Genomic DNA, 18,766 nt, shown 5'->3' on the forward strand with positions numbered 1-18,766 from the left:
TCTCCATTACACACTCAGGGCAATGCATCCATTACCAGCTTTTCCAGAAGCACAAACATTAAAGAAGGCTCTCCCATTTTTTAAGATGTATTTAAATTTGCAGGGACAGCTTGTAGATTGTAACAGCTTTGTACGTGGTTTGCTCTATCTATCTTGATATAATCAGAAGACAGTTCTGAGCACCGAACCTGGATCGGCTCACTTCGTAGTTAATTGCACCGCAGTATTGATATGCGCTGAGATATAGCAGTAAAGCGGGGCCAGTTAGTGTACTGCCAAGAGATGTACATGCTTAACGTTGCATGAAACCTGACTGAATTACAACGTATTCATACTTATTTCAGACCGGTGCTTTGTCATTAAAATTCAGTCTCGTGGACGTGTCTGACCAAGCCCCGTGCGTGGCTTCTGGATGCCTGACGTTGTCTTAAAAAGCCTTTCCGAGGAATTTATTTCGGTAAGTTGTCACGCCCACCCTGATGTTAACGCTAATCTTCCAGGAAAGCTTTATTTGCATAGCTAGGTGTGTGATATCCACCAGCAGCTTGGGTTAAAGCGACAGTCCAACGTCTTTATCATGTTATGCGTGTACCTGCCCGCAGCTGTTCAGTGGAGATGGGGGGAGCCAGAGATGGGCTGAAGTGTCCCAAGCTGGCCTGTGAACCCCATCTTAGAGGAGAGAATGGGGAGCCATGAGATTGCCGCGCGTGGTTCTGTGATTTTAACGATTACGCCTTGCTGTCTCTGCCATTCTGTGACGTAATTTTGTCCTCCTCCGTTGTCCCATTGCAAAGGAAACTGCTCCGAAAATTCTTGGATTGCAGTGTAATATGGCCTGAGACACCCAGCTGCACCTGCATTCCCACCCCCCCGGAAACACCTCTGCAAATGACAAGACGCCCAAGAACATCTAAAACTCTACTTCAATTACGCTAATCGCTTTGCTGCCCCTTGGAGATTCTAATGTGTCAACATTGTAGCTTTGGCATATCGGTGTGGTTTACCTGTAAGGTGCAAATTATTATGCCATTCCAAATGCTGTTTTAAAATAACCACTGAATCCTGAACAGTGATACCTGAAAACTCTATGAGGAAGCAGAAATTAAAATATGATCAATTTTATTTCCTTATTTATATAAAACAAAGTTTAAAATTAGCATCTTATGAAGTGTTGTGAGGGGACGACGTCCCTGTCCTGGGTTGTTCTCCACCTTGCGCCTGTAACCTCTGCGATAGGCTCCGGACCCCCCACCCCCCCCCCACCCCACAAGCCTGACTAGGACAAGCGATTACAGAATTTGGAGGGATGGATGGATGGATAGATATTATGAACTCAAAATTTGGATGACTCTTATTTCCAACTAAATATAATTAATAAAAAATGTATTTTTGTTCAGTTTTTCTTATGCCACGTCTGAGAAGAAGGCTCAGTGCTTCCACACGTTAAAAGCGTGGCAGCAGCTGTGGCTATCTTATTCCCGGGCCCTCTGACTGCCGAGCGAATCCCGGGCGGATTCCTCAGCCTCAGCTCGGAATAACATCTGTCATGGTACCTGCCATACTCCACCGTGGTCAGGGCGTTAGGTGAAGGTGCAGCTCACTGTCCTCCTGACATGGCACACATGGATACCTCCTACAACAGCATTCATTAACAGGCAAATGGGGCAAGAACCCAACACATTGAGCGGAATTTCACAGGGATCGTCCCCCGCCAGATTGCCCGCATATCAGATGTGACATCACAAAGCCAAGAAAAAATTAACATCCCTAATCATCTGCCAGACAAAACATTATTCTTCATGATCCGAATCAGCCATGCTTGGCCCTAGCTTTCGGCCACCCTCCTCCGTCGTCCGGATCGAAATCCTGAAGGGTTATTTATTTATTTATTTGTCCATTTATTTGTTTGTTTGTCTGTTTGATCATGTAGCCCTCAAGTAACGGAAAACGGTACGTTAGCCTGAAAGTGAACAGACATGTAGCTGGTCAGGTTTGTTGGGAGGCAGAAGCTAGGGTGGGGGGGGGGGGGGGGGCATCACTGTGCGTGAAGCCTAATGCTTACTGATTGGATCTCTTTGCTGAGAAGTGGCACGATTTCCATTCCCCCATAGCACATGTGTGTCCGTGTGCTTGCGCGCGTACCCACGTGCGTCTCTCTGTACGTTTCCCGCGCTGCAGTTTTCCGCATTTTCCCCTCTGGTCGCTGTGGTAAAAAGTGACCCAAAGTAACAACAAGTCTTGCATCCCGTGTATTATGACAGCCACTGGTTAGTGGAGCATTTTTTGTCATCGGAGAAATAGTCTGTTTTTTTTTTTTTTATTCCCACATTCAGCTGTCCTTGGGTTGCTAAAGATAAACGTGATTTGTCATTAACAATGCGAAATATTATTGCCGTAAGTCAACATCATATACTCTGCATAGGAAGTCTGGCATTTTAACAAAAGACTTAGAGAAGCCTGAGCAGAATTGCCTGTTTAGTTCAAAATTTAGCACAGGTTTCAACACACTGCAGAGCTAATGTTAAAATACCCAGTTTGGTGGCTAATTAAAAGCTAATGCTGCATGCCGCGTGTCACCCATAGACACTTCCTTCAAACCTTGATTGAAATCAGATAATCCTGAAACAAAGCACACAGTGTAAGTGCTTGTACCTCTCAGACAGCCTGAAGCAGCGTGCGATTGGTAAACCGGTGAGCTGCTTTCATGAAGGCCACATTATGAAAATTACAATAGATGCATTGTGTGCTTTGATGCCTGAACTGTGTCTCTTCTCACCAGAAGCAGTCAATTTCGAATCAATAAATACATTGTTTGCCCATGAGGATATTTTAGTTATTTCAGCATTTGAGCTCATTTCGTTCCGTTTTTTTTTTTCCTCCCTGAAATGCTTTGCTGACAAAATACTTCTGTTATGTTCTGTGAGCTGCAGTGCGTGCGAGGTATCACGCTAAACCCCGCCCCTGCCTCGTCAGAGCGGCCCGCTGTAAATGCACTTTGGGGAGAGGCTCCAAATGAACACAAATGAAATATCCTCTCAGCCAAATTATGCATTTATGTGCACCAATAACACGCGAGCGGTAGCGGGGGCCGCTGGCGAAATTAGCTGTGTTCAGCACGGGTGCCGCTTCGGCTTGGCAAGACCTCGAAGCGACAGACTCTATGGTACCCCCCCCCAGCCCCGCTCATCCAGGGGGCGATGATGCCCCTCTAGAGCAGGGATCCACGGCAAGTCGGCACACCCGGGTAACCAGCCGCCTCAGCTGGGTGCCCCTCCCTCGCTGCCAACAAGCCACCTGGATTTGGACCACTCCCCCCCCGATTGGCGTAAGGGGCAGAGGGCGTATCGTTGCTGTCGGGTGACCGCGTAGACCCCACCACCCGGCGCTTTCGCTCCTGTTGGGCCGCGTCTCCATGCGAGCTCAGTTCACACCCATCGGGAAGCGCCAGGCGTTTCCAGGCTTGAGTGCTGGAAGGAAAAGCTGATTCACCTGCCCAAAAGTTAATCGATATCAGGCAGCGAATGAGCCGAATCAGCTCATTTTCCAATGCCTCAGATTTCATGTGAATTAAGAGCTAATCAAGTTATGTGATTATTTGTCAAAATTAGAAGGAAGCCAATGGAAGAATTAGCTGGGAAAATTTTCTGAATTCAAAAAATAGCCAGCGACCATAATGGATAACTTCGCATCTGCATTTAGCATAACTTTTTCCACCAATCCGAAGGGACCTTCCTGAAGAGTGTGTAGGTGCAGTGGCCAAAATGTAGCATGTAGCGACCGCTACAGGAAAACACTGATAAGCTACATGTTGGCTAAAGCGTTACGCTATTGGTTACTGCTGTTGATTTGCAAAATTCGTATTCAAATTCATAGCCCGTTGCGTTTATCTATATCTGACTTTCTGGTTATTTCCCGATGTCTCAATTGCATTCCCTGCCTCTCCGTCAACGGGCTAAATGGCTAACTAAGAACGCACTGGACAAGGGACGTGTCCTGAATCCTTGCCTCACAAACCATAATAAACTCTTTAACATGAACAGAAAGTGAAGTGGGGAAAGATCAATGGGAGGAGCAGAGGAGCTTGGCAGATTTAATTAATTACTGCATATTAAAATGTTTGTTTACAGAAATGAACTGCTACGAGAGGTCTGATGTTAATTAATTTAAAGTGTACTTCCCCCGCTCCCCACATCGTGTCGACAACAGCAGAGGCAGTTCTGTATCAGGTAGGCCCGTGTTGCGTTGGATTGCCGTCAACCGCTCTGAGGTGTGTTTCGGGGAAAAAAAGCATGCCGCACAAATTAGGGTGACTGCTAACATGATTGCATATTAATATTGCTAATTAGTATTCACGGTAAATAAAGCACAGACTAAGAGAGTCCTGCTATTTCAATGTCAGTACTTGACCCGGCCAATTTTCGGTTTAGCTCGTCTTTCCCTTTGTTATTTTGTATGAAGACTCAAAAAGCGAAGTGATCGAATGTTGTTTGATTAGTTCAACAATGCAGTCAGACATTAATATTTGTTAATGCTGTTTAGAAAGCTTGATTTCTTTCCTAAGAATTTCAAATGTGGTGTTCTGAACATGAGCTAAAGTTCATCTCTTTATTTGTATAACTACCGGTGGAAAATACTTGCATAGTGAAATTACAAACGTCACAGAAAAAGAACACATGGAATTAAAATCGACCTTCTTTCAGAATATGTGGACTTAGCCTAATGAAATGCATGAAATGGTTAATGACACTTAAGTAAGACATTTAAGTAAATACGTTTGTTTTTTTTGTGTGACGTATTGTGCCATGCTGAAGCACGGTAATTTTAAAGGACGTTTAAAGCCGCTTCTGTGAAATATGAGAAAAAGTTCTTCGAAGCTTTAAGTATTCTTTGATTCCAGCAAATGGCTTCATCAGTTTAGCGGGAGAGTCAGGCAGACGGCCGCGTGTGCAGTGTAACCAGGAGTCTCAAGAGGTCTCCCCTGGACAATGATGTATTTAAGTCCCTCCAGAGGTCAGATGGACTCTGTCCAGAACATCACCTGCAATCAATAGTGTTGGTAAACTAGGCACAACTGAGCCGACATGGAGGCTCCACTTCTAAACACACACTGAGGGAGCAGCATGGCCCATTGCACAGCTAAAACTGCAAGGCGGATGGCTGTAGATGCTGCCGTTTGATGGGGCTGTTGGGCCGGGGGTGGAGGGGGGGGGTGGGTGGGGGACTCCATAAGTGGAGGAGCTCTGCAATGGAGACAGCATCCCTCCGCCATTCACATTCGGTTCTACGAGGAGGAATGTCTTTGCGGAGGATGAGGCCGACTTGAGAGACATACTCAAGTGAAGGCCGAGTCCTGACGGTTATTACTGGCACTGATGGACCTTCTCAGCAGCCAGGAAGCTTCTTAGCCCCAAAATCTCCACTGTAACCTTTTCACCGACTCCCCTCTTGTTATTTTTTTTTCTTCTTTTCCCTCCAGCAACATCGGTCACAACTCAATTGTTGAAGCATGAACTCTTTCCTGTTGCAGTCTAGTGCAAGGAAAACTACCGAGTGATTATTAGATCGAGTTATGTAGCTAAAATTGACACAGCTGCAGCTTTTGCGAATGAGCACGATATGATGCTTTGAACATGGTACGAAAACGTGCTTTTTTGCAATATTAGCATGTCGAGTATTCGGGGGGACTGAGATACTCCTGCTACAGATACTCCACATGATGGAAACCTTGTCGGCCCTGTCAGTTTGATCCACTAACGCACTAACAAATGCCCGTGACAGGCCTTAGGATATTTATTGTTTTTTGGGGGGGTTGCTCGGTGAAAAGGTGGCACAGTTATGGGTCTTGCAAGACCCCCTTTTAGGAGAAACTTCAGACAATAAAGGTATAAAGCCTGGTGTGTCGGCTGTAAGTGGGTTTTGAAGAATTGGCATAGTCATGTGGGCGGCGTTTCACATCTCTCACAAACAAATGAAGCCCCGAAGCCTCAAAGTGAGATTGATATCTCCTTCTGAACTTCATACAAAACACTGGTATTCTGAATATTGAGAGAGGTGCTTCTTTCTCCACCCCGGGGGTGAGGGGGTGGGGGGGTGGGGGGGTGGTACTTGGTGTGATACCTCGTCCCTCCATTTTCCATGGCGAGGGAAATAAAAAAAAAAAAAGACGCCCTGTGGATTTTTCAAGTTCATCAATATTCACTCGTTCATCGCAAATCCTGGCAGCTGAAATTCCAAATTGTATTGCTGGATGGATGTTCTCCCTTTGTCGCAGTAAGCATGTCTGAAATTGAGTTCAAAATTAAAATAGAACAATCCCCAATTTTTATGGACTTCAGTCACAGCCATACATTTCACTTAGTGATGGAAAACTTTTCAATTTGCAGCTCGAGTCTTTAGCACTATCGAGCCATTAAATAGGTCAAGGATGAATGTACCCTGTATATTCTACTCACCGAATGAGGTGACAAATAAATAAATAAATAAATCACTGTTGGCTGAAGAAACCAGCTTGTTTTGATTTACAAAGAGGAGGAATTAAAAACCAGGTGTAGTTAGTGGGGGGTGGGGGGCGCGGCAAATATATCACCGTTTTAATTTATAATTGCTACCTGCTTAGTGTCCATGTTATGACATTCCACAATTAGCTAATGGAAAATTTAAAAAAATTATTTATACAATGTTGATCGCAAAAGTGTTGTGTGATTCATTCAAGTACTATGTGGAGTTCCAAAACAAGTGATAATGTATCTGTTTCCACTAGGTTTATCAGTCAGTGAGCCCAGTAAATGAATTGATTATATGATTCCTGATGGACTTGGTCATCCTCTGATCTGATGACCTGCCACTGCATGGGTCACATAACGTGGAAAAACCAGCAACACGTCAGCGGTGGAGCCCTTACTGGTTTGCTTCAGTCAATACTCAGGGCGTTTGGCTGGGTTTTTAATTGGTAGGGAAAAAGAACGTTATTGACTGACAACATATAAGCATTAGCGTAGCTGGATATTTCATGAAGCTGCTTCGAGCAGAGTTAATTCTGGGACCTGTGGCATTTTGTCATTATTTTGATTTTTAGACACATTGCACGCTGTGTTCATTTTGAATGAAAGGTTTATTCCTAAGATGTGTGTATACATGTAGGGATATAATCAAGAATACATGTTTTTTAGCATTTATTAGCAAGTTTTGACCTTTGTTTTTGTTTTCGTCCTAAATGGGAAGCATTAAAAAACAATGGAATCCTTTTTTAAAAATTATTTCCTCATCATGTTGACGGAAGCTTTTACGTAAAAGAAACTAAGAAAGTCAGTGTTTTCATTAGATTTACGTAAGTATGGGTTAATGAAGATATAATCATATAAATATAGGAAATGACTAACTAATCCTTGCCAGGAAGAGTCATGCCACTTGGAGAGTTATTCTGTTAATGCAAGAAATATAAAAAATATTGTCATAAGAGCTGACACGAGGTGCCCTGCACATGAGCACTGGACATTCTGCAAGAGATTCCTTTGGAATTTAATGAGCTTAGGTAAGCTGTTTGCTTTGCATCACACTCACATTGGGTTTGAGCAAGACAAGCATTACTGTAATCGCTTATGACATAACACCGCTTTTTTAATATTAATCATTTATCATGGTCCTTGCTGTTGATTATTTCACGGAAGATTAGGAAGTCCCAACGTCGTACAAGAACTCTGCTGAAACCTCGCGCAGTTACGTAACCCAGATCCCGGTGGATAGTCGGAATAATTTCACTTTTCCGGTCCAGACAAACCAAAGCGTCTCGCCCGATCCTGATGCCGTGTTTGTGCCACAAATTCATCATGATGCACGACGCCGGATCAGTGGCCGTGCCTGAAGAAAGAACAGCAGCCCTATAATGATTAAACTGAAAGGTAAATCAATTATGAAATAGTCACAAAAGAGCATTTTGTCATAAAATGTTAATTAGGAGGGGTTGCTGACCTCCCTTTTGGCATCCCATGTCCCCCATCTGAGCACCGGGGGACATGTCCAGTGTTACCACTTAATGACGATAACATTACACACTCACTGAACATAGTCCTGCTTTTGTCTTCATTCACATCGAAATGAAGTTCTTCGGACCACATTTATCAATCACGGCGGGGCTCCAGCTGTTCGCTCGTCTTTGGCCTGGCTTCAACAGCCGTGCTTACAAATTGTCTCTGAATAGCATGGAGCACGCTCCCCCCTCTTTTGTCACTGTCTTCTGACAAATGTTTTTTTTTTTTTTTTTCCTGCCTCAGCCTTTCCCAGACATATCCTTCCCTACCTTCTGCTCTCCGCTATTAAAAGAGGGTGCTTTGCATTCTTGTATGCATGATAGGTTCACCAGGCTGGTCGGCCAGCCCTCTGCCAGCTCTGTCGGGTTTTGGTACACGCACAAATATATACGGTGTGTTTCTCCCTTACGCCGGCTTAGCGCACCAACGAAACATTCATATTTAATTAACCGCTTCTTGTAACTTTATTTAAAGCTTTTGTTTTGATGGCAGGCCATTTTCATTTTTTTTTTTGTTTTTTTTTTACGAGTTTTGAAACTTGTCATTTGCACACTTCTCCAAGCATCGCCCTTATATTCAAAAAGCCTCGTCGTCGTTTCCAAAATTCATAGAGTGGAATCGCCGCGTGAGGTTCAAAAATAATATATAAATAAATAGAACAGGTAGTGAAAAAAAGCGGTACAATGGATAAAAAATGGAATTGTCATGGCAGAATGGATGAATCGTACAGTTTCTCTTTCGTAACCATTTCAGAGGAAATAATTAAGATAGATGGCCAGATGAATTAAGCTGTCTTCCAAGGTCAAACGCTGATTGCCTTATTACTCTATTATTTCACTGTTGTGGAACTATTACCACTGACACTTTTTCATGATATTTTGTACATCCACGAAAAAAGAGAGCGAGGGAGAGATACAAATTGATTGTTTGGCGGCCGAATCAGTCATAGTCATCTTCGGCGGATGGATTAATGGGTTTGATGGTTGTTGCAGGTTCAGGCAGAAAGACTGGCTGAAAACATGAGAAATTGGTTTGAGCCCTTGGGAGCTGAATCGATGTGAGTTGCATGTAAGCTGTTGTGATATTGTTTTGGGGGGGGGGGGGGGGTAGTAGGTGGGATAAGGTGGGTGTTGAAGTTCTGCTTCTTAAAGATGCATTTTGTTTCTCTATTCAAACTGGACATGAAGTCTTACATTCACATTACAGAGACTTTTCTTTGATGGTCACAGGACCTCTGGAAATATCTGCACTCAAGACAGTTTGTGGTAACAGTTTGACGCTTGCTTTGCAAATAAAGACAAAAACGTGTTTAAAATGGAGAAGTTTAAACATTTTAGAACATGATCTTGTGAAACATGTATTCTGTTCCACCTTCATATAACTCATATTGTTAATATTTTTTGTTATTATCTAGGTGATCTATGTGATATTTTCCCCGCTTGAAGTTTTTTATAATTTAGAAAGTCTTTATTTTTAAAATGTACATCATTCACTTGCGTTCCAGATTAAAGTCAATTACATGCCCTAGTATATTACAAAGTGAAACTAATTTATTGAATCTGATTACATGAAAATGCATGCAATATTTACCTATAATGCAATCAGGTTATACATACATTTCTACTCAATTCTTAAAATAATAGTCCTTTACGGAGCTAAAATAACCGCTCAGCTTCATCCACTGTACAAGATGCAAAGTTTGGGCTGTAACTGCCTTGGATGACATTTCAGTCCTTATTCCTTAGTCCCCTACATTTTTCCAGGTAGTACTGAAATATCTAATTATTTCCAGTGCATCAGAGAAGACCCTCTTCACAGATTAAAGAAGTATGAACAGTTTTTATTCTGTTGAGTGTAAAGTGATTGTGGTAGCTCGCAGTTTTGGGACGTTTTAACTGAACGATAGAAGGATTCTGCTCAGAACGTTGTTTTATTTTCCCTCGTTATTGAATAAGTCTCGCGTTTTTCATCAGAGAAGTAGTGAAATGGCAGTTAAGGAAACCAGTTGTTAAAAAAACAAAAAACAAAATAACGGTAATCGCTGCAATAAAACTTACGACAGTCCCTGTTTACGTGAACACGCTTGGCTACACAGTATTTAGACTGCTCGTCTGGGGTTCCTGGTGAATTAAATCTTTTTAGTCAAGCCCGATTCATACAGACACACGCGGAATGAAAGAAAATCTTTATTAAGATCCTGTTCCAAGTATGACCTCAGCCTATGGATTTGCCAGTTATTTCAACGGAGGCTTTAATGTTCAAAGTATCTTCACAGCAGCTGATCATCAGCACTGGCACATATGAAGCAAAGAATCCAGCGGGCACAAAAAAGTGTGGCGTAAATCCCATTTTCGATTGCCAGTCTAGCAGACTCACCGTGACTTTTGGATTATTTTCCTTCACCATCAGATGTTGTGCCAGATACGATGAATTCCTATTTTCCCGTTTCCAAATTCAAATTCAGTTCAAATTAATTGAATGTTGCAGCGATGGAACTGCAGAGCTAATCTGATTCCAGTTACATTATTCTGTGTGCGCCTGCATCCAAGTATACTAGCAGAAACGTTTGATGGTAATCGCAATAGTATTAGAACTCGCACTCACGTTAATTTCAACAGTTTTAGGAAACACTTTCACGTTAAGCGTTTTAATTGTCAATATCCCTTCAAGTCATAAAAGTGAAATTATCTGCAGGGAACCTAGGAAAAAGGTGTCAGCAAAAGTTTAGGGAAAAGGCACTGGGAGTGTATTTAATGAATAAGCAATAAATTGAAATTAACTGGGAAACTCTTTCACATTAAACTGACACTGAGCAAGAGAGTCCTTTATAATTCTCATATCAGCGTGTAATGTGGGGAAACTTCTACTTAATGATCCTTAAACTACAATGTAAACAACAAGTTAATGTACTACAATGGATGCAACGTCAACACTGGGGAGTCGATAGGTTTACATGTATATTATACCTATAGTTTCCTCCTTTTAACTGGAGCCTGGCTTTGGGCCGGTTAGTGACCCATCTACATTAGATGTGTATCCCCCTATAAAGCTATCTACTGTGCACACAGGTACACATGCGACCGTAGTCTGTCTCTTCTTCCCTGCCATTCCTGTAAGCCAAAGGCCATCTGTTATTCGTTATTAATTGAAACGATTCCTGAAACATTCTGCAAAAGAACCTCAGCAGCCCCACGAATTTAATCAGACTCCCCACTGTAATTCTAAATATTTGTCATATGTGCTGATTGGGGTCAGCGCCTGAATACTACGTCAGGAAAACAAGAGCTCGTTTAATGATTTATTACTAGTTCAGCCACACATATCATTATGTTTATGAGTTTATTCGTTTATTTATGAGTTTGTTATGAGTTTATTACTTTTAAAGCTAGCCGTAATGCACTAGTGTTTTCAGGAAGCAGGCGGGGGTAACGACTGCCAGTATAAAACATCGAGTGTGACGGTTTTATGGCACCACATTCATATATCCTTAATTTGACAGTAGATATTGGTGAATCGCACACGTTATTGTGATCATAAAAGCAAAGTGAGCAAACGGGAGTATTTCTTGTAGTAGTTTGTGTTTAGATTTAAAGTGTGATCCGCTTTATCCGAGAAGCTGACGGACAATTATTGGGGGTTGTGTGTTTTAGCTTCCTGGCTAATGTCTGCTATCTCCACTTCTTTATGTCTTGGGTAATTATTTCTTTATATCGTCTCTTCATTTTCTTTGTAATTACCTGACATTATCGACTGCAGTGAATGTTTTTTTAAAATTTTATTTTACTCTATCGTAGGAGTTAATATATGCTTCAGTGTTGCTTCACTCATTAAATGGCGTTTCACAGGGGAATTTGGAGTATGGCAGCAAAACCGAGATGCTATCGGCGGATTTTAACTTCCTGTTTTCTTAGTCACAGGAGAATGATAACTAAACAAGAATGATGTTACCCCGTAATGAGAGTCAAGTAAAAATGGGTTTCCTCATCATTATCAACAGCAGAGCTGCAGTCCATTTCTTCTTTTCATATTCCCTTTGATGATCAATTAAATCTGAATGGAGGGGCTGCTGTATGAGACACTCTCCCAGCCACATCTGCTTTGCCAAAAAGGCACAAATCTATTACCTGAATGTCATTCCTTTAGAATCATTCACTCAGATGTTTCTAAATCGACATGATAAAGTTTGGAAAGAGCAATAAAAATGCAACCCACTTTTAGATGATCACAAACCTTTCGCAGATTTTTTTAAGCGGACGGGGTACGTCTGATGGATGAAAACCATATACAGTATAACAATGTTTGATGTTAAGTTGCTACTGTATGTCATGCAAATGATTTTCTCAATTCATAGCATGTATGTGTGATCCTGGATAAATAAATGGACAATTTACATAAATTTAAATGCTTATGCATGTTCGCATACACAGAAAAGCACATGAGGTCGTCGTATGAGTGGTGAGGGTACAAAAAAAATCATTTCAGCTAGAAAGTTTGATTTGTAGCATTCAGTTTGAAGTAATAATGCATGCTAATATTGAACAATAATAGCATAAAACACTATTCACAACATAAATACTAAAACAAAATGTTCGTATAAATAATCCAGCTATCACAGACAGATATGTTGTCATCAGATTTCCACTGGCAGGCATCTTACCAGCCTGATTGTGTTGTGTTTTATTCGATCGACAGTTATTGGAAGTGGTGACGGAATGCAAAATTGATGCACATGTATGACCGGGTACAACCGCTATTTCACCCAATTAAGTTCATCCAGGATATTGTGCTCTGAACTCAATAGCTTGTTGTAATACACACTGTGTTAAACAATTTTCACACATCAAAAATATCATTCAGAAATTATTGGAACATTCGTATCTAGCTACCTATCAACTTCATTGAAGAGGAATGTTTTGCTGTGAAGCATACACATTTACCCCAAATACAAAACGCAAAAGTCGATATACAGCTTTTGCTAATTATATAATTTAGGCTGGTGGTGCACGTATAATTGATGAATTAAAATTGTTCAAAACCGCGGTTTCCCTCCTTAAATATGCCCTTGTTACTCCAGAGAGACGTTGATTCATAGAAATTTTTCTAAAAAGCCATGACATTTTCCATGCACTAAACAAATGGCGAGAAAGCTGACCTCATAGGTCACTGCATTATTTTTTCGCCCAGATTGAGTTCAATAATCACATTTTTAGGAATTTTAATGAATTCATTAATTCACACTGCATTCATTGATCGTCTGTTGAACACACAAAAACCAATTTTAAGACAAAACTGATTTAACGTCAGATGTTTATGTTTTAAATGATCTTTGCAGAGGACGACACTGCAAAAATGTAACGACGAGTGACTCTTTACAGATTAGAAATAATATGTTAGATCTTATTACCGAAAATGCTGTCAGAATTTTTCTTGAATGTTTCCATATTATAAATGGAATACTAGCTTTTGGCTACATTTCAAATGTTATACATTAGATTTAAACAATGGTAAAAAGTGCCTCTTCCTATTATAGTTAATCCTTGCTCTATTAAGTAAGGAGGGTGCTATTGAGTTTAGTAAAACCAAAAAGCCTGTGATTGACTCTCTCCATCGGAACGTTTTAATGAAACAGGGTCCCGCTGGCTATGCTAAGCGGCATTTTCTAATACTTCCGATTAACTTCGTAGCCTTGTTCGCGTTACTCGTAGGGTTCCCCTTGATGAATCGGGCCGCTGCCTCCCCTTCGGTTTTCAGAGGGCTGGTTTCCCGTGCCTGAGCGGATGGAGATGGAGCGCTGTGCCGGTATCATCGCTGCCAAGGCATTGGCAGGCTCTGTGCACATGCTACTGGTTTCCCCGTAACAGCCTCCGTGTCTGGCAATCAACCACCAGGCTGGCTGGGGCGGCCCGGAGGTTGAACCGAATGAAGGTTACAAATGTAACCACGGTTCTATGAACAGAAGCCTCTGGCGTCGCTCGAAATCACCGCTTGTTCTGATAGTTGTAAAAGACAGTAACGCATCAGACGCAGTATCCGTATCGGGGAAAAAACTGTTTTGTATACAATTCCCACAGATCTTGCGTGAGGCGAAAGACATCAAATATTAATGGATAAAAGCTGAGGGGGCTGTTAGCCCTAATAACCGTGGCCGTTGTAGTAACCTGTGAACATCTCACAGATGAATTGCTTACTGTTTTTTTTTTACTTTTCGACATAAAACTGACATATATCTATACTGTGTATGGAAGGTTCCGGCAAGTCAATGGAACTGTTAAATATCCCATTAAGACCCAGTGGGATATCTCATAAATGTGTAAGGATAATCATTGGTGTGTATTACTGACTTTTCACGCAAACTTGTGCCGTGACACTATTTTGAAAATGTGTAATTCGTGCACCGGTCATTTGAGCAGAACTGCATTGTTAAATTCCTTTAGGGAAGAGTGCATAGATAATCTAAAGAGAGTAATCATTGTAATGGAACTTACTGAACTTTTATCAAAGATCCCGTATGGATGTTATGTAAATAATAACCCATATTTTAATATTTCGTAGCAGGGATAGAGCAGACGAGTGGTTAGACTGCTGAGCTAAGTCACTGTTTAGTGCTTATTGACTAGAGTCCTTGTAGTGCAGATTTTAAATAACACATGTACACATGCGCACACACACACACACTCACACAGGTTTGTAATTATATCTTAGTGGGGACTCTCCATTCATTTCTATCGGGAAAACTCTATTCCCAACATGACGACCTTAACCACAAGGAATCAAACAAAATACGAGACTTCTGGCATTGTTAGTTTTTTGATTGCATTCACACGTCTCTGTGGGGACCTAAAAATGGTCCCCACAATGTCAAGATAACAGCTTGTTATCACACTGTGTGGTACATTTGGTCCCCACAATGTAATATAAACATAATCCACACACACACACACACACACAACGCTGTGTATGTGTGTGTGTGTGACACCGGAGACGCCTCCATATTTCTCGACTGAAAAAAAAACCAAATCTGATAAAAGGATAGCACAACATGTAATGTAGCTCGCCTGCCAATTCCAGCCTTTTGTTTGTTCACTTGCTGCAGAGGGGTGGGTCAGTTGGCTTGGCAAACATGAATGATTTGCATAGTCATAATTTGCATAGTCATAATTTCATTCTTATCCTACTTATCATTTTACTTAGTGAAGTATTACCATCAAATTATGTGGCTCCAGAGTAAATCTCATGCTTTTATGCCGTTATGAAAATTCGTAGTAATTACCTTTATTCCAGTGATAAATGGTTGTTCTGCTTGAAAAATAAGTAATTTATGCAATATTTGCCCATTTTTTTACTTGATAGATAAAATGTCTCATTAAAACAGCTACAATTATAAATTAAAACTTCCAAAATAATGAGCATTTGCACTTGTTTTTTGTATTAATACACAAATGCAGATAAACAGCAACATTGGCTGAGGGTGGATTTATTATGAACAGGAACAAACGGAAGAATGTATAGGTTTACATTTTGACTGAAGCACAAATTATACACTCGTCCCGCAAACGTCGGGCGCCCAAATTAGGATAAAACGGCCAGAAAACACGTGTCACTGAACAGACGATGAAACGCTGCTCCTTTTGTTTTCCGTACCGTTCAGTTGTTTTACGCCTGAGCTTTTGACACAAAAGCCTGATCACCTTCCAAGGCTGCTGGTTGTCAGCTGGGGAATATATAAAGATAAATGATATTATGTTAAATTCCACTTAATGACAAATTTTTAATTTTCAGAACATGGTCATTTTCTGGCTAGTGAATCAAGTGTAAGGAGCTAATTACATGAGAATCTGAGCAAAAATAACTCCTCATTTTCAAGGATAATGGAAGAGAAATGTTGTAGATTAATGGCACTATTTATCTTTTTTAAATTTCTATCTTTCTCTGGTGATAGCTGTGCTCCCCAAGGAAAATATTCATAAAATGAAATTGAAGTCGTAACTTAATAGGTTATTAAAATTTCTGAGTGCATATCACTTCTCCTTTCGCAGCGCTGTAAATTTAAATTGAAGTTTGTGGCGTTCAGAGTCACCAGCAGAGTTTTTATGATGGCACAATAGAGGAGGAACATGCATCTTTGTCAGGAGGTATTTGCTATTCTAATTTTATGGCAGTCCAGATTATCAAAAAAGAATGTCACGGCGTAGGCTGCTGACAGCACCTCAGCCTTCAGCCATGTGTTTCCATTAGGGGACGGAGCTGTCCAGGGGTTTGTTCGGCCTATTATTTTCTATTTCAGTCTTTTATCTTGATTTAAAGTGAGGCTTGCTGAATATTCCTTTCCTGCCATATATATATATATATATATATATATATATATATATATATATATATATATATATATATATATGTTTTCCCCTCCCCTTTTAGAAAATCTGAAATTCTGTACTATATGGTGTCCCACTAGAGGGACATAGGTTCTCCAGGGGCAATTTGTAGATCGGTTCAAGGTGGAATAACTATCTTTAGCCTGTGTATTTGGACATATACAGTGAAGGAGCAGGCGAACGGCAGAAGCAGAAGGGCACAGCACCCAACTTCAATGCTGGGGTCTTACATTCAAGGTCAGGGGGCAAGTCTATTTATTTCCGTGAAAGTTACAATGAAATTTTACTGACTACTTTGTAGTTATGATGAGGCAGACCAGCTAGTCATAAATTTGTCTCAGTTATTGGTCATCAAAGATGAAACATTCTTCATTTCGCCTTCAAGGACACAGTTTTATATTTCATATGGCAGAAATGTTATATGTGATAGAACATGATCCATTTAATGCTATGTGGAAAAAGGCTGGGTACCAGTTTAAGAGTGAAAATGACTCAAAATATCAACAGAGGTTTGCTAAAACAGGGTGTAATTACACATAAATGTCATGGGGGTGTGATCAGTTGTTTATTGTCCTGCACCTTTAGCGTTTTCATACCCTGAACCACATCGGAAAGGCCAATGACCTATACAGACTCAGGTATTTTTCCTTTATGCCTTTACTATTGTCATGTAAATTCCGAATTGCTTTTACATGTATACCCAACTGACTGACTCACTGTTGACTACGTGTGTTGAGCTGTTGTCCCATTAGCATATTACACCTATGTTGCTCTTACCCGTCAGTCATTGTGGCCTACTGTATTCCATCAGGTTTGCTTGTTTTAATGCCTGTCATCCATTTGCTCTTGCTTTTCCGTGTAGTCGCTCATGACACGTATGCAACAAAATCCTTTGTTATGGAAATGAGCAATTAGCTTCCCTTTAACTGCTTTAACTGACCAGCTAATTCGATTCGTTAGAAATATGTCAGTATAACAATCGCATGGACCCCAGGGTTCGGTTGTTTTACGTAACGTAGCCATTTCAGGTGACTCGGGATAGATTGGTCGCTTAAATTTATCTTGTGTTGTCCTGATCAGATATTCCACCATACGTCTTGCCAAATGTCTCCGACGTCCTTGTGGACATTCCCCCAGTGGCCAGTTCATTGTGAAGTCATCATTAATCCAGAGTCAGAAGTAGTTGATGAGGTTTATTGTGCTGTCAGTGCTGCAGAATCTCCACTAATTCTCTTGGCAAGGATGTTACTGTGGCTTCGTCATAAGACTCAGAAATCGCAGAACCTCCACTATGAACCAGAACACGCTCACGCCAGCTTCCCCAGGATCGCAGTATTAGATACAGTCTGAGAGATTGCTATATGCAGCTCCCCTGTTGGTTCGAAATTAATAACATTTTGTTCCCCCATTTCAAAACGTACGGCGTGCAAATTTATCATTTCAGAAGCACAGGCCTCTGTAACATCCCCTCAAGGATTTTTTTTTCCTTTTTTCAATTTCTACTTAGAAATTCTGCATGCTCAAAACCTTAAAGTATAACATATTGGAACGCTCAGACAATCCTGACCTGTTTATGCGCGCAATGTTGATAGGCTGTCAGGCCCCTAGCGAGAAGGCCAGGAATGAAGCGAGCTATCCTTTAAACTGCCGGGGTGATATTTGCAGATAATAAAAGAAATAAATCAGACAATAGGGCTGAATATTTCATTTGTTATCCATATTCCTTATGGGCAAAAATGATACAGAAATGTAAAAACAGCAATTTCACTCTTTGCCCCTCCTGGAATTGTAACATTTGCAGTCCTGTTTTCATGTCTAAAGACAAAGTGCATCTATCCCTCCTGCACTGGACAGCATAAATCTAACAGGCAGCTTGAACTACTTGTTTTAATGTTGCGTGGTCTTAACTCAATCAGGTCTGGTGATCTTGATCTTGCTCCTCCTCCTCTTCCCACTCTCTCGTTCTTGTTCGATAGCTTCCTCTCCCGCACGCCCGTGAGATATAGAGACCGTCTGAAGCCCTTTGGGGTAGCAGCATTTCAGTACTCACTTTGGCCTGTGATTTCCCCGTAATGACCTTCATTGAGCATTTTTTCACTCTGCTTTCCTGTGAAAGATTCCTCCATCAGTGTGATGGTGGTAATGGTTGGGGGAGGGGGGAGTGGGCTTGGATAGTGATTAAGAGAGAGGGATGCCATCATTTCAGCCCCTGAAATGGCACAAGTAAAATATCTAGGGGACCACTGTATCACTGGCAAGTATCTCAAAGATATTATGGGTTCAATGGAATACATTTTGCTCCGACTGCATTATTCCAAGGAGACGACTTGGAGAAAGCTGACATTTCGATAATCGCAGAAATGGACT

The sequence above is a fragment of the Brienomyrus brachyistius genome, chromosome 20 (assembly GCF_023856365.1).
Source record: "Brienomyrus brachyistius isolate T26 chromosome 20, BBRACH_0.4, whole genome shotgun sequence".
In the NCBI taxonomy this organism is placed as follows: Eukaryota; Metazoa; Chordata; class Actinopteri; order Osteoglossiformes; family Mormyridae; genus Brienomyrus; species Brienomyrus brachyistius.